Raw genomic sequence first — 26,110 nt, forward strand, 5'->3', positions numbered from 1 at the left:
ATAAAAATAAATAAATAAAAAATTTATATAAAACAAAAACTAAAAAAATATATATAAAAAAAAAAATATAAAAAAAATAATAATGGGTTAGATGTGAAAACCAGCCTCTGGCACACTCTAACCCCGAATTCCTACTTGAAAACCAATTCGTTGGCGGGTAAGAATTCTCTTTCTTTTGTTCACTGTTTGATTTATCAGTTGAATCATGACTTGAGGAAAAGTCAAAATTTTAGTCGGGGAGAGAGGCATCAACATTTTGTTCTTTTATCTCTCCATTTTAAATTCTTAAAGATTTCTTATCCTATATCTTCACTGTAAATTTCCAAAGCAGCTTGTTCCAGCATTCCAAACTTCAATAAATAAATTGTTTTGTCATTGTTTTATCTCAGAGGGACCTGGTTATAAACATTATGCAGGGGGACCTGTTCTGTCCAGACATCTATGCTACCAACACCAGCAGTAAAGGGACCTGTTTAAGACACCCAGAAGGGACCTGTTAAAAAGATTGACACCAAGGGCTACTTCAACAAAGTTTTATCAAGTTTCTACAAGAGTTTCATCAAGTTTCTACAAGGATTTGGGCACCAAGACTCCATCAAATGCCCAAGTTCAATGAACCTGTATACATATAAGGAGCTGCATGAACATCTTCAAATCTTTCTCAAGGGACCTGTTGCATTCAATCTTTCTCAAGGGACCTGTTCATTCAATCTTTCTTAGAGGACCTGTTACAACAAGCAAAAGAACAGTCAAAAGGGACTAGTCCTACTCAGCATGTCAATACAACAACAACCAACAAAAGAGTAATATGTTTCTTATTCTTAAACATTTAATTTCTTAGATTGATTTTTAATGTAAATTTGATGACTGTGAACTGTTATGATCGATTTCAAGGACACCTACATTTCCTATCATCCCTTATTCCACCGATTCTCATCATTCTCATACTTCAACCTATTCATACTTCTAAACCCATTACCAACACATCAACCTTGTCATACATCCTACAGTCATACCAACATCCTCTATCTGACCGAATGCCAACTGAAACGGGACACGTGGCGGATTGTGTTTTAAATACAAGGGAAAGAAACAAATGTAAAGCAGCCTGGCTATTGTATTCCACACGGCCAAATCATGACTCCACCACCCGACGTACCCAAGTGATTCAAGGAACTCCCCGAAATCATACCCAGCATTATATATATACGCTCCCAGCGCTCTTGTGGTGACATCTATGCAAGCGTACAGCACCCCTCTGTTCTAAAAAAAATGAATACACTGTGAGTAAGTACAGCTGGTTATCCCACCATCATTTTCGGGTTACCTTACGTTGGCATTTGATTTTCCGTGACTTTCAAAGTAGAATCAGAAGCAGTGAGCGCCGAAGAAGTATTACCATTTGGGTTCGACTTACATAGTGAGGATTGGAAGCAGTGAGCGCCGAGAAAGGGAAATATAACTGCTCTGTTTCGACTCCCACCACAGTCATGAGACAATTGACCAACCGAGCATCATATTGAAGATTAAGGGAAGTGATACACCAGGTAACAAATTTGAAATTTCTTTGTTGAAATTGTAGAAACATAAACAGAGAAGGGTTAGAGCATGACCCTCTGCCACTATGACTAATAGGGTCGAGCCGAGTTTGTTCGACAGTTCACAATATCATGAAGATTGCATTGAAATTCTCAGAGAGATACAGTGGTTACCATTCTTAGAGAAATTTCATGGAAGTAATGAAGAGGTTACCAAGCAATTTTCTTTCACCTTCAATGGAGAAAAAGCCCTGATAGGTAACTTCTCATTCAGGGTTTCAGAGGATACTATAGCTCAGTCAATAGGGATTAGTCCAGAAGGGGAGAAGTATTTTAAAACCAAGCAATTTAAAGAGAAATCGTGGACGCAGTTTATGTCTAGATCCAGAATCTCATCAGTTAACTAGAAGAAGGGTGTTCCAAGAAGTTGGTTGATGCATCCTTGGGATGAGATGGTCTACATCCTTCAAAAATTCATAACCTGTGAAGGCCGTTACAGTATTGTCTACCTATACCATATTAAACTACTGCTCCACTTGAAGAAACAATGTGTTATCAATCTACCATATTTTCTATTACAAAGCTTAACCAAGATGTCCAAGACTATCCAGAAGCAGAAGGGGAATGAAGACAAGAGCATATATCACTTTGGCTTAATCAAAATTCTTATTGAGCATGAATTGCAGAGAAGAGGGAAACCGTGGAAAGAATTCCTAGCTGCTAATCAAATTAGAGATGAGGAAGATAAAGAAGAAGTGCAAGAGGACTCAGGGTTCATGAAGGATATTGATGAAGAAATCCCAGTATCCAAAGCCAGCAAGGCAACTCTACCTGTGGGCAGCATAAGGACTAGGAACATAAGAAAGGAAGATGCTAAGAGGGTCGAACAAGATAAAATCTTCACCACTTACTCACGAAGAACAAGGAGGACACCAAAAGCCCAGTTACAAGAAGACCATCTTGAATCCAATGCACCTGCACAAATGGATGTTGAGAGTGGTGACCACTCACTACCAGGACCAGAAGTTGATATAGAGGTAGAAAGCAATAACAAGCAGGAAAAATGTTCACCACCTCCCATTAAGAGACAGAAGAAATTGGAGAAACAAATTGAAGAATTAAAGGAAGAGCTCATGGAGGCTAATATGCTAGAAAAAGTTATCGAGAGAGAAAATGAAATGCTCTGGGTGCAGAGTAAAGAAACTCAGAAGAAGAATGAAAAGTTAAGGGAGAGAATCAGTGAACTGGAGGCTGAGCAAACGGAGATTTCTAACTGGGCCACTAAGTGGTACAATCAGAAGAAGACCCTCAAAGAAAAATACAAAAGGTTAAAGCAGGAGCTCAAGGGTCAGAAAGATAACCAGGTGAAAAAGAATGTGGACACATTGCTCAAGATAGCAGAGATCCAGGCAGGGACAGAGTTCAAGGGAAGCACTTCGGGGATAGCATGAGGACATGCTAATTCCTTAAGTCGGGGAGAGATGTTGGTATCATCCCATGACCCCCTTTTTCCTCCTAAAACATATCATTTGCCCATTCCTTTTCATCATATATCTCTTAGAATCCTTGAAAATTGATTAATTAATAGTCCTATAGTTATTAAAATGCATTGAAATTGGTTTGGGAAGTTTATGTTAAAGAATTAGAAGTTTTTGGTGAAATGGTTACAGGAAGTTCCAACATCCTGTAATTAGCTCATTGTTTGACATGTGGCACAACAGCTGGGCTGGAGCGAAAGGCATGGATGAAAAGTAGAATGTCCAAGCATAGACGAATACCTATCCCACAGCAGAATCAACCCTCCTTCATGCGCGGTCAACACAGGTCAAAGCATGGCACACTGGCGACAAAGGCAGCAACAACAGCGCATTCTAATTTGATTTAGCTTTTGTTCTTTTTGAAATCAGTTAGGATAGAAACATTTTGAAAATCTCGATGTAGTAAAAGCGGCAACAGCCATATTCCAAATGTACATTCATTTTTGAAATGACATGGTTGTAATAGACATATGTAAATACAGTTCAATGTAATGGACGATGGTTAATAGTGGTATCATTCTGAAACAGAGCTTTTGAACTAAATACTAAGAATCCAGTTACAGTTACGACTCGTGTCTTGTGCATTGATTTGCTAGTCGGTTGAATATAGTCCAGTATACCTCTGGAACGCGGACGGGCCCTGCGTTAAACCGATATACTGTTCTTTTCATTTTATTTGCACTTAGGTTATCATATGGTTTGCACAATAGTTACGATTGGTTTTCGATTTCAATAGCTCTTGATTTCAATTGGATGTATATGGTTTGCGTTTATGGTAATGCTTGAACAATCATCACTGAGATCTTGAAGCGCATCCTGTAAGGGATTCGATCCCTGTGTGTCTTTTAAAAGCAATGTCATGAACTTTATTTTTATTTCAAAATCCATTTATGATCTCTGTATATTTTTACCTTGTGTAAATATTAGTGAATGTTGGGTGTTTGCTGAACAAGGGTTTTATGTGTGATGTCTCTGTAAGGAGATCGAAAACTTGGTTTGCAGTGATACACATTGTTTAGGTTCAGTATTTAATTTGGTAAAAGCATTTAGTGATAGTATTGTAATCAGGTATGTTAGCAGAGTGACCTGAGTGTTTGCATGATAGGTAACATACCCCAATCTTCTGTAAGGAAGTACTGTGACCTACATCATAACCACTTAGCCAACAATCCTTTATGTCTATATACTTTAGACGCATGCCTCTAAGCTTACGCATCCTGGTCGATAATAAATATAGTCTAGTCTAGTACCCTAGCTAGAACACTACAACATGTTTTCTCCAATACGCAAAAATGATTTTGGGAAATTCCACCTGGAGACAGTTTTATTAAAATAATTAATTATTTTTAATGGGACCCTAAGTCTAAACTTAGGAAATTAAAATAATTAATAGGTATTAATCTAAACTGTGGGTGAAAATTCTAGGAAGAAGGTGGAGATCAAGTCAACATGATCCTAGCCATTGATTAGAATCTAATCTAAGTCGTTGACTGATCAACGAGACGATTATAGGAGAAGGCTTGATGGGCACATGGAGAGCACACAGAGTGAGTTCAGAAGATCGAATCTCTGAAGTGGAGCAGCTGCCAGTGAGAAATTCGAAGTGAGCTTTTGCAGTGAGGGGAAGGGATAGTCCAGGTTGGATATTTCTCTAGATCCAAGAATACTCAGCAGAGGAGTCAGAGAGAGATCTGGGAAAGGCAGCGCTGAGCCAGAAGAGGCTGACCCAGAGGCAGTACAGGGCCTTGAGGAAGTCCAAAAATTTGTTGGGGAGATCGATTTCTGTGGCTGGATTCCGGGTTGTTAGATCGACAGAGCAGAAGTCGCATTTCTAGAGGCAAATCAATCAGCCAGGAAGTGAGATATAGGTCCTAGACAGTGTGACGTTGGGCTGACACAACCACTGCGCAAAGGCAGCGCAAAGGTAGACAGAGGATGTTCATTCAAGGGTTGGATCAACCAGGACTTCCAGTGATGGTGTGAGGTAATCTCACAAATCTCTTTGTCAATGATATTCTTTGTAATTGGATTGCCGAGAAGGCATCCAGAAGTTGTATTCATAAATTACTACTACATAATAATAAAACCCTCAGAGCTACTGCACCGGTTTTCCCGCATTGGGCTTTTCCGGGGACATTTATCCAAAAATAACTATGTAGATGTGTGTATGGTTATTTCTCTCCTGTGTTGTATTTAGTTTCCGCAATTTTATTTTTGTGTGGGCTGCAGTGTATGTAGTTCAGTATTTGCTGTAGAAAACTTCAAATAACTTTTTCAATTAATTTAACAAGTAAGAGAAATATAATCAATTTGCTGCAGTAGGAATTAGGTAACCGATTTTCCACATATATGAGTCACCCTCCATGAATAGTCATGTCTCTTCAAAGAGATGTGTCAATTGAGTGTTTGAGTCAACCTTCCTTCGTTCTAGCCGACCATAAACTCCAAATTATATTGCATACAAACTTTCCTTCAGTTCACCATTGGTCGTGTGCCTTCGCATCTCATCTTCGATCATGTACCTTCGCAACTTAGGTGGGCGTGTCTCAGCTAGGCAAGCCTTGTCTTCAGTCAGATGCATCTAATCTGGGAGTGCCTTCTCTTCAGTTAGGTGCACCTCGGCTAGGCACCCTCATTTTTCCGACTCTCAAATTTGTTCCAATCATTCCACCAAACTCATCTCATGTGTGTTCTTCATGAACTCGTCTCACCAAGGTCTTTCCATCAAACTCATCTCAGACGCACCCTTCGTGCCAACCAAGTCATTCCACCAAACTCAACCTGGCCTAACTCAAGCATGCTCGAGTGCCTAACCTAAGGGCTTGACATCCTCCCCCACATCAAAATGGTTGTCATCCTTGACAACGCCTCGGCAAACTTCTTAACCAAATCCTAAAGACTATCCTCATCATGAACAACCTTCACATCAATTGTTTTCATCAATACAACAGAATCTGATCGCCGACATATATCCCATTTATATGCATGTATCACAACCTGTAATAATGACATGTGTTGGGTCCCCTCAGGCAATCTACTAGTGAGGTAGTTAATCTTACCGTCGCATCAACTCCACAAGAACACATGCACCCAAACATGTACAACCATTGTCACCTCTTTCCATGTCACACAATCTTTTCTCTGATTATGTTCATCATGAAGCGCCATTTCATGGCATCTCAAGCTCCCAGGGGTCTCACAATCTCGACAAAGTGACAATAAGCCCATCTCCCTCATGAGCTTCAAAAATATGGTGGTTTGGGAAGACATACAACTTGCTTGTCAACATCACAAGGCCATCTCTCCTCAACTCTGAGAAGAATCCACCCATCCCTAGTATGAACTCACCATACTTCTCTGCAATATACTCCTCTTCACGTTTATCCTCGATCGTGTGCATTTGTAAATCAAACCGGCACATCTCGCTTGGCACACCTTGTCTTCTGTTTGGCACACCTTGTCTTCAATAGAGTGTGCCTTGGATAGCATTGTTGTGTCATCTAACCAAGTCATTCAATTGTTCCACCGAACTCATCTTAGGCGTGCTCTTTGTGTGCCCGTCTCACCAAATTTATTCAACCGAACTCATCTTGATCGCACTCTTCATGTCGTCCAAATCGTTCCACCAAACTTGACTTCAACCTAACTCGAGCACATTTGAGCGCATAAGCCTGAGGGCTTGACAATGGGTGTTCCATACGCATCAAGTGAAAGGGACCAAATATGTTGAAAGCTCCTCCAAAATAGCTCATAACTCCAAGGAGAGGTTTCAAATGTAAGAATATATCCTCAAAATCATGCAAGTGACTTCCAAAACTTATGAAATGACCCTCTCCAAGTCAAAAATAATGAAGCCACATGTTCACAAATAGCAACTAAATGTGTTCGCAAAGGGTTTAGGGCTCTATTCCATTGCAAAATAGCTAGAAAGTTGATGAAATAGGAGGTCGTTCAAGGATATTCAACATGGAGTGTCAAGAGGATGCTCATGCATGCAAAATTTGCCTAAATGGGCTTTGAATAATGTAACCAATGTCATGGCATATGTGTACTACCATGTCAACCATGAAATTTCCCCATGAAATGTCCTAAGTCATAGAATCATCTCCCATTGTCCTAAGTCAAAACTAGTCGAATACATAAAATAGGTTCAATGCTTAACAAGCTAGATAAAAGTAGCGTTAAGCAAGAAGAAAAATGAAATGCAAAAATCCAAGGAAGAATAGTTAGAATTACGATACTTATAATTCACTAAAAAAAAAGAGATGTCTTGAAGCTGGAGATTGTTGAAGGATGTTCCCAACATAAGAATGTATCCTCATAATCATCCAAGCGACATCATCAATTGCAAATTAGATGGAAATAAAGGTCATCTAAAGTGGCAAAGTTCATGAAATAGCTATGAAACTATGAGATAGCTATGCCCACCCTTGTAGCTACCTAGGGTGCAAAAGATACAAACACTGGTGAAGCATCAATAAAGGCAAGTCAAGGAGCAAAAGATTAGAGGAAGGATGTGTTGGATAAATGATTAAACAATCTCATAGTTGTAGTCTACACGATGCAACAACCAAAACCAACATTCCAAGGAAGTGTTGAAAAGAGTACCAAGGAAAGGTGTTACTAGGCTTTTATCCCTTTTAGCCTAGTGAGCATATTAATGGCTTTTGTCTTGATGACATTTATGAGTTATATTAATTTCATGGTGGGAAAAGGTATTTAGAAGTGTTGTACCATGTAATTTTTCTAATGTTAAAGTCACTTGTACTTTATAAAGTGACTTTATGTTAAAACTACTAAGTGTAGTTTTATAATATTAAAGTGAGGAGAAAGATCACTTTATGAGAAATTAAAAAGGTACACAACTTAAAAAAGGTACTAGGAGACTTTTAAGCAATGGGGCCAATGTATGAGGGGGGTCATTTGGGAAATATGATCTCAGCCATTGGATCCTAGATTTCGGGATTCAATCTTTTCCAAGGAAACAAAAGAGGAAAAGGGAAGTTCATTCTTCACTACACACTTGAGAGATCATTGAGAAGAGAGTGTGGAGAAACCAGGAGAAAAGGAGTAAGGGTTTTGTGTGAAGGAAATTTAACGGCAAAGAGAACAAGGCATAATTTCGTTGTGGTTCGAATCTCAAGAGGTTGGATGAGCTTGATCCTTGGAGGAGGCTTGAATATCTAAGGAGCAACTTCTTAATCTTCAGCACCCAAGTCAAATTAATTTCTGATCTAGAGGCAGTGTACAAACTCTATTCCTCCCACCCACTTGTCAGCGGATAAGAGGCCTAGAATTTTGGGCCTGAGTAGCATAAATCTCGAGCTCCCGAAAATTTCAGGACTCTTAGCACAAAACTCGGTATCCCGAAAATTTCTGGACTATCAGCACAAAAATCGAGGATGCTTCTGTGTGTTGTTTCTGAGTGCATTTTAGCTCAGACTTTGTGTGAGAATAGCCATATAATAATCTGTGTGAGAGCCATGCAGACAAACCGAGTTTCTAAGTGAAGAGGAGCCCGTTCGAAAATGAAATACATTGTACTATGAGCCGATAGGAAGTCGACTTCTTCACTGAAATGAGAGGACTGTGAGAAGAAAACATCAGCCCAGAAATTACAGTGAAAGGAACCTCTGAGAAGCAAACAAAAGGGAGATAAGTAGTTTTATTTCTGTTGTGTAATTATTTCCTTAAGAAGCAATAAAATCCTCCTTTGAAGACTGGTTTTCCCCAAGAGGCTGTGGGGTTTTTCCAGGGTCAGTTTGACCAAAAAATAAGTGTCTCTTATGTGATGAATGCTTGCATTAATTTTACATTAATTATCAGTTGTTAGAAAAGTGAAAAAGTGTAGATGCATTATTTATGTTTGCAACAAATGCATGTATAAGTTATAGCAACATGTCAAAACAGGTGGGTAGGGCCTAAACAAACACTCGCAATATTGTAAACTAGGTTAAGGGTGCAGGGCATTAAATTTTCTACATGGTATCAGATAAAGGTTAAAGCCTCAGATCTAAAATTCCATACAGCTAATAAAGAGGGCAGCAAGCATTAAATTCTGCTAACAGTGAACCAAAACCTTTTGAAAATTTGTCAAAAACACAAAGACTTCAGTAGTTCAAAAGGAGGAAGGTTCTAGCTCACAGATTTTCTCCAAATTGTTGATTGTGGGGTCATGTCAAAAAGGTTAAGAGTAGAAGACAGATTGGAAGGGTCTGAAAATTTTGGCCCATGGAAGGAGAGAATCATGCTTTTACTGGAGGAAGTTGAAGTGTGGGATGTTGTTGAAGCAGTTGTGCAAGCACCCACTGATCCAGCTCAGTTGGTGGAGTTCAACAAGAAGAATGTGAAGGCAAAGAGGATCCCTCTAGATGCCATAAAAGACCATTTATTCCCCCACATGTACGGATGAGATTTTCCTATCAGATGTGGGAGTCCTTGGTCTCTTTACACCAGAGTTCTAATGAGAACAGGAAGATGGTGTTGAGACAAAAGCTACGCAACACCAAGATGACCAAGACCGACAATGTGACCTCATATCTCACCAGGATCTCACAAGTGAAGGATGAGTTAGCTGCCATTGGAGAGGCTATTCCAGATGAACAATTGGTTAGAATTTCTTTGGATGGATTCCACAAGAAGTGGGATGGTTTTATCCATGACTTGGTGGCCAAAGAGCATTTTCCTCGTTGGAGGAGGATGTGGGACGATTTCATCCAGGAGAAGAACAGAAGGAGTGAAAAGGGGGGCAACAAGAGTGCTGGGGGAGGTGAAAAGGAGAATGTTGCTCTTGCGGCAAAGGAAAAGAAGAAAAAGGCCAAGAAGGGGTCTTCTAGTGGAGCAAAGCAGGGGTAGTGGAAGCAGAAGGCTAAGGAGAAGGACATGAGAAAAGTGAAATTCTTTACTTGTGGGAAGATGGGTCACTATGTTGTACAGTATCCCAACGAGAAGGGCAAGAAGAAACAGGGAGTTGCAACTTCAACTGAGTGGATGATTTTGTGGCTAGATTTGATTCAGAGTGTGGACTAGTGGTGAGTTTAGCCAATCATATTACATCTTCCCGTGCATGGTTCATTGACAGTGGAGCATCCTGCCATATGATCGGAGTGAGAGAGCACTTCACAAGCCTTTTAGAGGATGATGTAGACTTGGAGGTTGTGCTTGGAGACAACTCCAAAGTCAAAGCGGTAGGAGTGGGGACAGTTTCATTTCAGAAGGAGTCATCACCTCCTTTGAAGGTGACAGATGTTCTTTGTGTTTCGGGGTTGAAGAAGAGTTTGATATCAGTCTCTAGCTAGGAGGACAAGGGTTTGAGGTACTGTTTCGAGAGGCACAAGTGTTGATATATCCTAGAGGATCCAATATTGAATCTATTCATGTAATTAGAGCTCGTAGTGGGAGACTATACAAACTTGTTTCAGCCTTTTAGAGCTATGGTAGCACAGACCAGTAGCAGTGAGTTGTGTGATTTATGGCACAAGAGAATGGCCCACTTACACCATAGAGCTTTCAAGATGTTGAGACAGATGCTTACAGGTTTTCATGAATTCAACACAAAGCATCATGATGTGTGCAAGGGGTGTGTTTTGGGAAAGTACACCAACACACCTTTCCCGAGCAGTGACAGTAGAGCTACAAATATCCTTGATTTGATTCATTCTAATGTGTGTGGTCCCATGTCCCATGTTTCATTGAGTGGATGTGAGAATTACGTGACTTTCATTAATGACCACTCCAGGAAGACCTAGATTTACTTCCTAAACAAAACAGATGTCTTGATGTTGGAGCTTGTTGAAGAATGTGAAAAATATGAACATGGTAATCTCAATACCAAAATAAGATACAATCCTGCAATGACTATGTTATAGTTTTACCTCTAGGAGAGAAGGTGACATCAAAGACTTAGCTATTGAGAAATCAATGCTAGTAGAATTAGGGTTATTTTTCTCTTTCTTGATAATTACTTGTGAATTATGTTGTCTTCTTTTACTTATTTGTTATATTATCTTTCATCAAGCAATTACCAAATTATGTGTGCATGAAGATCACAAAAACACAAGACACAAGACGTAGGCACTATGCCAAGGAAAAACCCCTATCTAAGGGAAAATCCTGTCAAAATCTCTTCCATCAATAGTTTTCCCTGAGACTCTTCAACCTAGACACAGACCTCCTCCACACCAAGTCAGCCTTTCCTTCTTCGATCCAACCTTTGAACTAGCAACAACAGCTTCAACTTTGATAAAGAGACTTCGATCTCCTAAAGTAGCCCACACAAGAGAGAGAGAAACATCCCAAAACTTCAATTTTGACCTTCCCTTCTTGACCAATTTCGCGTCCTTTTAGCCTCCTTCTTCAACTTCGTACTTTTCCCAGCTCTTTCTTGGATATCGAACTTGTGAGAGAGTGTGTCCAAATGAATATGATCTGCTCCAATAGGCTTTTGGTGAGGTCGAATTGCCCAATTGAGGTTGACTTGGTGTGGAGGTTACATAATTCATCTTTGACTCAAAAATAATTCTTTTTACAACGTTCAAAAGCCCAAGAAGGGTCTCATAAAATATACAATGACTCTAATGACTCAATATTAATCCTAGGAGTCCACAATGGAGACTTTGACTAATAAAATGATGACCCAAGCATGAAACCCATGCTTTAATAAGTCATTGTAACGATAATAAAAAATTCCTTTTCATTCTTTTGATAAATACATTTATGAAGACCAAACCTAGTTACATTTTTCAACACTCCCTCTTAACTAGGGAGGTATTCATAACAAGTACAAGAAGATCTCAAACTATATGAACTATGAAGAGATTAGGCACCGCAATGCCATGGACTAGATTCTTGACCAAGGAATTCTATCCAAGGTGTCTTAATAGTTTAGGCACCGCAATGCCACGACTAGATTCCTGACTAGGGAAATCTATCTGAGGGGACTAAGATGGACTAAAGCTTTCATCCTCTCTAGGTACCATCAAGCTTACTTGCTAACTCTCAACCTAGGGATCTAGGTGCGTATCCGAGGTCAGAGCTCCATGATCAACGCCACCCTCCCTACTTCGGGAACTAGACATCAACACATAGTGTCGGCAAGATATCCTCCCAGGGAATGTGTCTCACACACAAAGCCTCAACAAATCTCTTCCAAATTTTTATCATCATCAAAAAGATCAGTGATATCAACTAAACCAAGCATGCTTCTAAGATATTCAAACTTCTTATTAAGAAGAGACTTTGTTAGTATATTAGCTACCTGATCATCTGTCGGGACACACTGTAGCTTCATGATCTCATCCTGCACCAAGTTCCTAATGTAGTGGAACTTATTGTTGATATGCTTCATCCTAGCATGAAACATGGGATCTCCAGACATCTTGATGCAACTTTGATTATCACAGTTTATCACGGTAGGATCCAAAGGCTTCTCGAACAAATCTTTCAGAAGCTTCCTCAACCATACATCCTCCTTTCCTACTTCACATGCAACCACGTACTCTACTTTAGCACTACTCAAAGAAACAAGATCTTGCTTTCTAGTCATCCATGAGATCACGACAGATCCCAAAATAAAGCATCCACCTGTAGTGCTTCTTCCGTTGGTCTCACTGCCACCCCAATCAGAATCTGTGAAGCCAATCATCTTGATTTCCTTTCTATTGTACTTTAGTCAGTGATGTATCATGCCACAAAGACATCTCAATATATGCTTGGCAACTATCCAGTGATCATGACGAGGCTCCAATTGAAACTGACTAAGAATGTTCATAACAAAGCATATATTCGGCCTAGTATTTACCAGATACATCAGAGAACCCACCAACTGAAAATAGGAGGTAGGATCCACGAGACTTGAGTCAGAGCTCCTCAACTTCTTGAGATTGGTGATCATAGGAGTAATCATGGGCTTGGAATCCATCATCCCAAATTTCTGCAACAGCTTGATGATAAACTTTGCTTTCCCCAAATATACTCCCCAGGATTTTGCCATACTTCAAAACATAGGTAATAGTGCATCAGTCCTAGATCCTTCATCTCGAATTCGGTTGCTAGCATCTTCTTGCATTCTTGTATTTTTCAAGAGTACCTTTTCCATTTACTTCAAAGCCTTCGGGTTGCTCAATGTATACTTCCTCATCGATGGTTCCATTCAAAAATTTTGTCTTCATGTCCATTTGATGGATATTCCATCCCATTGTAGCAGCCAATGAAACCAAAGATCTAATGGTAGTATACCTTGCAGTGGTTGCAAAGGTTTCTTCATAATTTATGCCTTCCTTTTGAGAGAAACCCCTTGCAACAAATCTAGCTTTGTATTTGTCTATACTTCCATCAATAGTATGTTTGATATTGTAAATCCTTTTTGAGGTGACAGTTGATTTGTCACTAGGTCTAGAAACGATTTCCCTAACCCCATTCTTCATAATGGATTGATATTCTTCCTGCATAGCTTTCTTCCATACTTCTTGATGAGCTATGCAGGAATAATATCAATCCATCATGAAGAATATCAATTAGTCTTCTCATATATGCAGCATATCCAGAATATCTCTTCGGCCTTTTGCTTTCTCTAAAGGTTCCTTTCGCAGCTCCATGTGTTGAAGAAAGTGTAACTAGGTTCGATATTTACAAATGTAATTTTTATCTTTGTACTTGTCAAGAAAAAGAAATATTATTTTTGTAAATTATAAAAATGAGTTTCTTTCTTATGTCATAGGTCTAGGAAAGTCCTCCAATACAAGCGCAATCCTCCTGAAGACATCAGCTAGCAAAACGATGAAGAGAATAGTCATGTCGGCCTGCAAATAGATTAAAAGAAATATCAAGTCGGCTCAAATAAAGTGTCACAACGATTCCCTGCCATGTCGGCTTATTATGGAAGCATAACACCTATAAAATTCGCAGTTAGAGTCACCACAGAGACAGGGGATTCAGAAAAGCCTTTGTAATTGCGGAAGTGGACAGAACCTCGGAAATTTTGGTAATCAACATAGTTACATCTTCGCATTCTCTTCTGTCATCTCATACGAGTAATGAGACACAGAAATTGCGGACGGAGACACAATTGTTCAAGAGGACACCTACAGTTTTTCGGATGATGCAGTGCCTTCAAATCTCAGGTAAGTACAATGGTTATGTGTTTCTCGAGTAGTCATCATGATCAATGTCTCTGCGTACAGTCTCGAAGCAGCATCATAGTGATGACTGTCTTGGCACATTGACAAGAATGAACTTGGTGCAAGCAGTGCATAGCCATAGTCTCGATAAAGGAGGGAGAAGGATCTTGGTCCTCACTGTCACAAGAAAGATCTTGGTTATCCTAAAATGACACTCTATCTCAGCATGTATTCTGGACGATGATGACCATGATCTCAATGAAGACATTGCTTCAAGATCATAATCTTGATAATGATATTCGTACAACACTCCTATATGTATATCCAGACCTCGTTGTTAAAGAAGATGTAGTAGTTTTGCAACGGAGAAGTAACAACAATCAATATCTCAGTGGTGCAACAGAAGATGACCTCAATAAAGACACAATGATAATCTCGGTTAAGGTGTAGCAATGGTGAAGTCGTAATGATATCAATGATGCAACAGAGATGACCTCAATATTGCAACAGTAACGATGATGATCTCAGCAGTAACGAGGAAGAGGATTGATGTCTTGGTCTTGGAGTGGCCTAGTAGGTCAAGGGTCAAGATCTTAGTATTCGTCGATTGGAAACTCTATAAGAAGAAATGTGTGCAGGTTTTCCTCTCCAAGAGGGAGAGGTTTTGGCCCTGACATAAAACCAACATCTTGTGTTCTTGTCTCTTGTATTTTGGCAACTGTTTCAGGAAGTAAGAAATACACACACTAATTATATCAAGATAAGATTGTGCTAATAAGAAAAAATTAAATACCTCACAAATAGTTATCATGTCAAGAAGAATCTCATTAACTGATTTCCCTAGATTCTTCAACACCATGTCCTTCATCATCTTCAAGAGTAGAATTTTACTCATTTGGCCGCTTCCTTGTGTTCGGTATGATCACAAGGTGAATAGGCTCACTTGGTCCTTCTTCCTCTTCTTGAATTATAGATGGATTGTCGAGTTGTACTTCTTCTTCTTCAAATATAGGTAGATCTTCGTCATCAGAATCAATAGGAATGTCCTTGGATCTTTTGTAGGCTTGATTTTCATCAAATATAACGTCCCTGCTTACTTCAATGTGTCTCCCTTCCTTGATGTAGATTCTATATGCCTTTGAGGAGAGACTATAGCCAACGAAGATCCCTTTGATGCTTGTAGAATCTAACTTCTTTCGTTTGTCCTTTGGAATGTGGATATAGGCAGGACTCCCAAAGATTCAGAGATGGTCCACACTTGGTTTCTTCCCTGTGAATGTTTTCTCAGGTGTCATATTTTCAAGAATTCTATGAGGACTTCTATTTTGAATGTATACGGAAGTCATTGCTACTTCTCCCCATATAAATTTTGGTAAGACTTGATCAAGGAGCATTATTCAATTACCTTCTTCAATTGTCCTATTCTTTCTTTCGGCCACTCCATTTTGTTTTGGATAGTAGGGAATAATAAGCTCCCTCTTAAGTACCTGCTTTTTTACAATATACAATCAATTTTTTACAAGTGTATTCCACACCATTGTCGGATCTCAAAGTCTTTATTTTTCTTTCAATTAAGGTTTCCACTTCACATCAAAACTCTTTGATTTTCTCAAATACTTCATCCTTTTTCTGCCATGTCTTTCTAGAGTGATCATCAATAAATGTTACATAGTAAAGATGACCTCCAAGTGATTTGTCAGACATGGGCCCACACACATCAAAATGTATGAGGTCTAATATTTCTTTAGACCTTGTTTCACTATTTGAAAATGGTTTTCTTGTATGTTTTCCCAAAGAGCATCCCTTGCAAACTCCTTCACGATCTTCTTTGATATCGAGGATGCCATGAACTAGTTGTTTAAGAGTGGGAATGACCTTGTAGTGAAGATGACCATATCTTCTATGCCATAGCTCAATGGGATTGATTTCCATATGAACTAGGGCTTGAGGAGGTGGTGTAATGACTCTATACAAGCTTCCTTCATGAACTCCAATAACCCTAGCTTTATCAATACTTAAATCTTTTCCCCAAACCAAGACCTTTCCATCAACAAAATCAAATCTATCCCCTTTATCCTCTAAGCAAGAAATTGAAAGCAAATTCTTTTACAAACTTGGAACATATAGTATGTTGTTGAGATGTAGTTTTTGTTGGAAATACTGAGAGGGGGGATGAATCAGTATTTCTTTTACAATTGTTATTTTACCAGTTTTTAGATCACTTATGACCAAAACACAAAATGAACAATACAGAATCAATGATTTTATTAACAAAAAATAACGAGGACTTCAATCCTCTTCTTTACAAGAAATTAGGTACAATAATGCTTAGGGATCCAACCCTAGATGAAGACACCAATCTTTAGTCCACCAATCTCCAACCTGTACTTTGCCAACCACCAACTTGGACTTCACGAGGATCCAACACTAACTTCCAAGGCTCCAACCTTGTCTCTATGAGGCACCAACCTCTATGGCTCCAACGCTCTCACTGGTACAGGCTCCAACCTGATCTCTTGAGGACTCCTATCCTCTAGGGCTCTAACCTATGCTTCAATTCTTCAAGATAAGGTCAATGAATCTTCAAGGCTTCCATTGTCTTCTGCAACAAGCCTTGACAGTATCTTCAACGATGCTCTCAATCAATCTTCAGTGACCCTTCATTTATCAATGACAACTTTTTGACTCTCAGTACGTATCTCCACATCACTTCATGATACCCAAACAAAATTCTCCAAGGTTACTCCATGAGGGATTCAATCATGCATCAAGGTCTCCAAATCTCTTCATTCTTGCACGAGTAAGCTTCTTCAAAGGCTACTTCATTAGAGCTTCAACAATGTTACTTTAAGGGAAGATGCTCCAAGCAATGCTTCAAAAGGTTTCCTCTAGATTTCCTCCAAGACTGCTTTAGGATTTGTTTACACAACGGTCTTCAAGGTTTTCTCCAACTCCTCTCTAAAGGGTTTGTTCCAAGGATCTTCAAGTCTGCTCAAAGGTGTCTATAAATTTGTTTCAAAATCACTATTTCAAAAACAAGCCTTCAATGTTGTCTCCAACAAGACTATCTTCCAATTGGATTCAACAAGCTCTTCAAGAGTAGCTCCAAGGGATCTCCAAGATTCTTGGGAAGCCTCAAATGGTCTGCAACAAAAAACTTCAAAGACTGATCCTCTTCTTTAATTTCGTTCCCTAGAGGAGACTCCACCAAGCTCCATAAATTTGACAAAAGTCTGAGTTATAGTGTCACACTTCCTTAGGGTAGAGGTTGTAGAATTTTTTCGACAAGTCTAAGTTATAATATCACTGGTCCGAGCTCTTATTTTTTCCACAGGTCCGAATTTTATTAGTCCTGTGATCCAACCTCTAAGTCTCCACAGTTCAAGCCTCTTACACGTCCGAGGACTAAGGCTCTACAAATTCTTGTAGCTCCGAACTTCACAAATAATTCTCCACAGGACTGTCCTTCAAGTCAAGGTCTACACTTCTTCTACATGTGTAAGGTGTAGTCTAAGCTTCACAAGCTTTGCCAATCCGAGCCTTAAGATCCTTCAGATATTAATTTTGAGCTTCACAAATGAACTCCACGCACAGACTATCCACACACCTTAATGCAAAAGTTGATCAAACATTATCCACAGGTCCAGTCCGAGCTTCAAGGATACCTTAACACAGAAACTACCCAAACTGTAATCTCCTTTTATTCTCCTTGTCCTCCTTCTTGCTTCTATCCCTTTTATCTAAATTCTTCGTTGAAATTCGATGCGGAATAAATCATGCCAAAATTATATTTATAGTGGTTTTGAGAAATACGAAGAGACACGTTTGATTTAAATAAAGCTGACTTGAGGGCCGACATATGCATCCTATATATATTTTCAAATTTTTCTATGGATATTTTGACAAGTTTTCATTTCGGTATAATGGCATTTATAAAGACTGCCTCTTACCTTAGATGGATGCCTTGCCCCAAGAAACTAGCACTCATTAAAATATTTTTATTATTCATGAATATAGCTTCATCGTTGATGTAATTAATGTTGGTTGCATCGTCCGCAAATGAGACAAAAGTATTAGTTTTCTGGAATGCCTTTGCCAATGAAAATTATAGTCGTTGTTACTTTTCCGGGCGTTAGAGAAAACATCATCATCTTAGTTGTCAATGATCATTTGTCAAGGATTAAGGTTCTAGGGTTAGGGATAGGATTTAAGGGTACTAAGGTCTTTGTTATTTTATTAGTGTAAGCATTTAGGACAAGGGTTTCATTATAAATTAGGGTTTTCCATTCATAGGGTTTTTCATTTAACATAAGGAAATCTTTTACATAGACCTAGAGTTTCCAAGGACTAAAGCATAAGGAGAGTCGTCAATGAGCCTAGGGCAACATCACATATAGGATATTCATCCATCACAAAAGTTAGGGCAATATGTGGCAACCAAAATCCAACTCTAGGGTTAGCCATATTCAATAATGTCATGTTGACATCAATGACAACTTTCACCAACAATTTTGCTCCATTCTCTAGCGTCAAAGATGTTGATCCCAAGCCTCTAATAGCATAGCTTTTGTTGTCTCCCAATTGACATCATGACTTATCTCAACTTCTTTTTGACCAGCCCCATAAATTCTATATCCCTTAGAATTTTCACTATAGCCCACAAAGATTCCTTTCTTCCCAGATGCACCCAATTTGCTTCTTTTCTCTTTCAGCACATGAAAATATACGAAACTTCCGAAAGTTCTAAAATGAGAGACATCGGGTTTCTTACCAGTGAACATTTCTTCGAGAGTCTTGGAATCCAATGCTTGATGAGGGCATCGGTTTTGAACATACACGGCAGTATTTGCAGCTTTAGCCCATAGGAACTTCAGAAGGCCTTGATCATCAAGCATGCCACAAACTGCTTCTACAAAAGAGTGATTCTTCCTTTCAATCACACCATTCTGCTCAGGAGCGTATAGCGTTGTAGTCTCCCTCTTAATGCCAGCTTCTCTTCAATAATCTTGGAATTCATTGGATTCGTACTCGGTCCCATTATCAGTCCTCAATATCTTGGTTTTCTTCTTGGATTGGTTTTCGATAAAGGCTTGGAAGTGTCGGAACCAAGTGAACACTTCATGCTTCTTCTTCAAGAAGTAGATCTAGGTCTCGCGAGAATAATCATCCATGAAGGTGAGGTAATATAAGTATCCTCCCAAAGAGTTTACGAGCATCATACCAGATATGTCGGAGTGGATCAATTGCAATATATCTGTGGTCTTGCTATTACTCGAGGGGAATGGTCCCCTTGTAAGTTTTCCTTCAGCACATCCCGAACATACACCTTCATGCTCTACTTTGAACTCGGGCATACGTGTAACCATCTGTCTCACATCAGGTAGGACCTTATAATGAAGATGGGCAAACCTTTGGTGCCATAGTTCAGAGTGTTGATAAGTGTCGCAAGACATGGATCCCAATGGACTTCCTCCAACTTGATACAAAGTGTCAACCCTGAACTTAAGAGTAAAAGCATCTTAAAAATTTCTTTTCCAAACACTTACCTTTCCATCAATGAATGCCACCTCGAATCCTTTGTCCTCCATGGTTGAAATGGACACCAGGTTCTTCTTGAGATCAAGTACATATAGTACTTCTTGCAAATGAATAGTGTTACCTTGATTCAATTGAAGGGTAACATTCCCTACTCCCTTCACGGGATGGGTGGCATCGTCTCCAAGGATGATCTCCAAGTTTGTCTCCTTTTCTATCAGATTAGAGAGGGCTTCCTTGTTTCCGGTGAAGTGCCTTGAGGCACCACTATCAATCATCCAATTTCCCAAAGTGTTTGGAGGAGAGGTAGTAGAGAGGGTCAATATAAGACAGTACTCTTTTGCTTATTGTTAACAACATTTGATTCTTCATACCTGGTGTTAGTGTCAGTCTTCCAGCCTTCCTACAGTGATCAAATGTGCTCTTACAAAGTGATTTTGAAGTGTCAAGGTCAAATTTTGTCATTTCAGTGAGTCTTCAAGCAAAATTTGGTCACTAGGCATTAGGTCTAGGGTTTGCCCAAATGGCGGTCCATGTCATTATTCAGCTGAGTTTATCATCATTCAGAGGGTTGTCATTATCATCTCAGTGTCTAATGAGTCATTTCACACCTTGTTCATGCTTCATGTTGCGCCCAGGCAAGGTCATTTCCCTCTCCTAGGGTTTTGAAGGCAATTTCTCTTGGATGGTCAAATCACCGGCAAAACTTGTTTCCTGATGTTCATACACCTTCCCCTATCCTTAAAGTACCTTATCAAACACTCCCCATCCCTTAGATCCGCCAAATTCCTCATTTTTGTACAAACCCTAGTTTCTAGCTACAACCTGGCAATTTTCTAGGTTGGGCCTGTGTTTTGCTCTTTTCGACCCCTTCCCCTCACTCAATCTCTGAGATTCCACTTTCCCCTGCTTCCTAACATCCCTCCCCACTCCCAAAAATTTCCCCAAGAATTTAGAAGCCCTCTATCCCCTTCATTTCGCTCCATTTCGACAAAATCCCTTGCTTCACACATCGGGACAAGTCGCACTCAAATGATGTTTCAGAGCAATAAAAGATGAAATTTGGAAAACCGAGAGAGGTTTTTGTCCACAACATGCCAAGGAAGAAAAACCTCTTTCACTTTTTACACAGGTGTCATGGTTTGAGAGAAATGTCAAAAATACCGGCGAGAACGAAGGTGCTCCAAGGACGGTTGGCCAAAGCACAAAAACAAAGGAAAACGCCCGATCCACTTCAAACTTTGGCCAAAGCCTCTTTGACTGAGCATGGTACTTGATTGGGGACTCCCAGCCCAAATTTCAAGAAATTTGGAGAAAATTTTGTCATTTGTGAATTTTTTGTGCAAATTACAGGTTTTTGCCCATGAAATGGTCGCGCCCCGCACGCGACCATTCTGGAGGATTGCTCGGAATTTTGAAAACTTGGCATTTTTGGAAAGGGCATGCAAAAAGAAAAATTACCAATGCTTGGGAGAAGCCTGGTTTTGAGTTTTGAGCCTCCAAAAGCTCAAAATACATCAAAAAAATGACTTTCTGCCCACTTTTTGAGTTGCAGAAAGTGACCTTGGGAGAAATGGTTTTTGAGGGGTCAAATCAACACTAAATTCAGAAATTCCACTTGGGATGGAAAGTAGACAGGCCAAGCTTTCCAATGAGCCATCTTGCACCTGATTTGGACCAGTGGAACCCACTCAAAAACAGCTGTGAAGGGGCGCGACCAGAACTTCCAGATTTGCCAGAATTCACATTTTCGGTCAAAAAACACTGTTTTGACTATGGTTGACTATTATTACTTGTAGATGATGGATAAATGTAATATTTTCATGGCACTTTGGTAGATTTTATCTTTCTTTACCCTTCTAGAAGCTTCCATGATGTAAAAAGTGAAAAATTAATGCATGGATGAGTTAGCTAAGTAATAGAGGCAAGTTGTTTGGCTGCCTATTTTCTAGTTCTTAGTTTAGAATTAGTTCAAACTGCCCCTAGGAAGCTGAGCTCGACCCCTAGAGGTGGGGAAAGGAGTTAGATGGTTTAGATGGTCTATATTATGCTCTCTCCTTCTCATTTTCATGGTTGGACTCTTGTGTAAGGAAGCTTTATTGTATATTGTGCATCTATTTCTGCAATTTAAGGAAAGGAAGGCCAGGGTTTTGCAGACATCATTGTGGATTCTTGTGGATTGATGTGTTGATGGTGTGTTCTCTACATGTTCTTGTAAGTTTGTTTATGTATTCCACATCTCTCTTTTGCTTCTAATTGGACAGATGAAGTGGTAAAGTTTGAATTCATGCTTTGACATGCTCAGCTTTTTAGTTTGTTCAATATTTATGTTTTCTACTGTCTAGAGAGGATTCAAAATGGTTGTTTGCCCTCTGTAGCTCCTCCTCTATCATCCTTGATCATCCATCTCAGATTAAGGTATCAGCGCTCACTCCTACCTTGCCCCAAAGATCCCCCTGCAAAAACTGTGCTCAATCCCCGCACCCTGAATTGCACTCCCTCCAATTGCCACCAAAAACCCCAAAAATCATTAAATCAACCCCCCTATCAATTTACTAGCCTAAAATCTTTATTCTTAATTGGTCAGCCTAATCATATTGAAAGATCTATCAAATCTGACCCGAGAGAGCCTTCTCATACCTCGTAGGGCTAGCTACGAGGTGAAATGGTTTGATGTAGCCTTGAGAGTTTGTCTATCTCAGCCTAGGTGAATTCCAAGCACTAACACCTGGAGTTCCTTGATTTCTCAGAGGGTCGACCATTTCCTTGATGTCCAACATTCCTTTTTCCTTTGACATTGGACCTGCCATTCCTTTGATCGTAGTGTTGAAGTTGCCCCTGGAATGATTGTGATCATCATCATGCGATGTGTCCCTTCTATTTGGACACTCCCTCGCATAGTGTCCAAACTTATTGCAAACAAAGCACCTACCCTTCCTTCCTCCCTTAGATCCAGGCTTTCCATGGAAATGGCCTTTACACACTGCATTATTTCTCCTTTTGGCATGAGCGGAGAATGTAGTGCGGTTGCTCCTATTACAAGGCATTTCTTGCTCCACCATTCTTGTTTCTTCTTGAATGCATCTCGACATCAATTCTTCAAACCCTGGAATTCGATCATTATTGAGCACGGTGGTTCTAAATACATACCACTCAGGTGGGAGTCCTCCAAGGGTCGTGAGAGTAAGTTCCCTGACAAGAATGACTTCTCCAATCGAGAGTAGGTCATTCTCGATCTCAGTAATCCTCAAGAAATAGGATTGAATATCCTTGTCCTTGCCCTTCTCAATATCCTTCAACTTATTCTTGAGAAATAGAAGTTGATTAGTATTACTAACCTTGAACATGTCGACCAACCTATCGTAGATCTCCTTGGAGGTCTTCAATTCAAAGATGTAGGCCACTAGATGCCTGTCAATGGAATCCCTGATAATCTTCTTTACTTTGATAAAACATAAACATAAACAATAGAAGACAAGCCAAGACAAGAGGACACATGATGTGGCACTAGCCAGGGACAAACCCCAATGTGGGGAAACCTTTGATCAATTCTTATTATAGTCTTCAATAGTTCAGCAGAGAGATAGTACAATTTACAAATCTGATAATTTATGACAGCAACAAAAGAGCCCTAACCAAAAATGTTAACGCTGGTCAACAAGGCATATTTGACCCTCAACTAATTGGTCAACTTCAATGAACTTCGGCCTCCAAACAGCGAGATGAATCAACCCTCAAATCATCCCAAAAACAACCCACTCAAAATCTGGTCAAATATCCCACCTGCGATCAGCCCTAGCTGCAGTCAACGATTAGCCTCAATTTCTGTGCCCATAAATGCGGCTTGCCCAAACAGAGATAGCCCTCACAAAAACGCAGTCAAAAGAGGTCAATGCATGCTGGTCAATGCTTGGTCAAACTGTTCAGAAATTTGGTCTCCTGAAATTTCGGCCTCCTAAAATTTCGGACATGTGGAAAGAGAGAGGCCCAAAAATCCATACCCAATCAATGAGGAGAGAGAGAGAGAAGTGTGAAGATGAGTGTGTCCAAATGAGGCTAAGTCACCTTCCATTTATATGCAACGTTGAGGATGAATAGACGTGATTGTTGGGCTTCTGAGCTGTTGGCTGGAGAGCTCAAGGGACTTTCAGATTGTATTTCCTTCGTTCTCCATACTTGTGTAACTTTCTTATTTTGCATGGTTCTAGCTTGTGTAAGAGCCCAAGTTAAGTTCCAGTCACGTGCAATATGACCAATGTTATGACACTTGAAGCATTCTACATTGTTCATGAATAAGAATTCATGTTTTCTTCCTGCAAAATTGTTTCTTGGAGATTGTTGGGGACTATAATATCTATCTCGATGAGATGATTGGGGACCATAACATCTATCTTTATGATATGCTTTACAGTCTTTTGCCATGTGACCAAAGTTTGTACAAGAATAACAATAACCAAAAAATGAACTTTGGTACCTGGGAGATGGAGGTTTCCTTGATGTACTTCTGAAGCCTTTCTGCCTTGAGATCCTTTGATGATAACCATTGCCTCTTGCATTTTTGACATCATCTACATTTCTTCTTGGAGCAAGATTTCTTCTTGGAGCGGGATTTCTTCTATTGTAGCCTTGACTTTTCTCCTTGCCTTTGCTGGAACTAGGAGCATCACCATTTCTTTCTGGCTTCTTCACATCTCTTTTGTTTAAAGCATTTTCATTCTTGTTTGAGGATTCACCAGCATACTCGAGACCTGATTTATCAGATGGACAATTGTGATAGCTGAGCATGTCATCCAAGGCTTAATAGCTCTTCAAGATTTTGTTCATCCCTTCAACCTTTGTTCTGAGGAAGACAATCTCTTCTTCCAATCTTTCACACTCATTATTCTTCTTGGCACGTTGTTTCTCAGTTTCTTCCTTGTTACGAGTAGCTTCATCTGCTACTATTTTAAGGGAGATGATATCTGACTTCATTTTGAGGATTTATTCATTCTTTGCTTGACTACTCTCCATTTCTTCCTTGATCCTTGTAGCTTTACATGTTTCAGCCTTGAGAAGCTTGTTGTTAGATTTTAATTTGAAGATTTCTTTATTCTTTGCTTTCAGCTGACAGATCATGGTGTTTCTTTCCTTTCCTGCTTCATCAACTTGTCCTTCTATGATTTCCAATGCTTCCATGGTCTTTTCAGCGCCTTCTGCTTGTTTCCTTGCTTCTTGTAGTTGAGACTTGAGAGAGGATACCTCTACCTTGTACTGACCAATCTCTTCTTCAAGTTTGTTCAAGCTCTTGTGCCTTTGTTCAAGTTGACTTGACAAGGTATCTTCTTGCTTCTTTGCTTTATTCAATTGATTTGTCATGGATATGACTTCTTCATGATGCTTTCTTTTGCTTTGATGAAATTCCTTCTTAAGCTTGGCAAGCTCTTCATCCCTTTCTTGTACTTGAAGCTTGATGAGGTCAACTTTCTTCCTTGTTTTATCTTGGTTACCAACTAGTGTCGTCTTCTTAAGTTCCTCATTTTCTTTTTTCAAATTGTTAATCTCTTCCATGGCAGTCATAAGTTGAGCGAGGAGTTCTTCTACAAAATCTTTTTCATTCTCTTCATCTTCTAGGTCTGTTTTAGCCTTGATGTCATCATTCTCATGTTCAGCTTCTATGATGGGTTCTGGATTTCCTTCTTGATTTCCATCATCTTCTTGATTAATGGTCATGGTCAATGCCCCTTTTGAGTGAAGGTCATGAAGTTTGTCCCATATACCCTTTGCTGATGAACATTTTCCTAGATTGTTCTTTACAGAATCAGGTAGCCCATTCAAGATTGCCTTCATTGCTTTTGCATTGTACTCCTTGGATTCCTCATCCATCCTACTATCAGCAATCATTGATTTCCAAATTTCAGTGCCTTGAGTCTGTAGGAAATTCCTCATTCTTGCTTCCCATAAATTAAAGTTCCCATTAAGCCTTGGAGCCTCCTCAAATTGATTGTCTTCTATTTTCTTAGTAGAGGGAGACACATCCTTAGGAGGATTGGAGACTTTCTTCCTTGACTTCGTCATCTGTGTTCTAAAGGTCAGCCTTTAAGCTGTTAAGCTTTGAATGAAGGAACCTGCTCTGATACCAATTGTTGGAAATACTGAGAGGGTGTTGAATCAGTATTTCTTTTTCCGACTATTGTTTTACCAGTTAAAACATATATATTCATAACGCTAGATGAAGAACAAGAATAAATGATTTTATTAATATAAATTGTGCAGTAAAATAGATACAATATATAGATGGTTGCAATCAGTTGCCAAGAACCAACTTGGACTTTTGTGAGGCTCCAACCTCCAGAGCTCCAACTCTATTTCGCCAATGTACCAATCTTGGACTTAGGAGCACCAA

The sequence above is a fragment of the Pinus tabuliformis genome, chromosome 4_1 (assembly GCF_031772625.1).
Source record: "Pinus tabuliformis cultivar Carrire ecotype Pingquan chromosome 4_1, CPIR1, whole genome shotgun sequence".
In the NCBI taxonomy this organism is placed as follows: Eukaryota; Viridiplantae; Streptophyta; class Pinopsida; order Pinales; family Pinaceae; genus Pinus; species Pinus tabuliformis.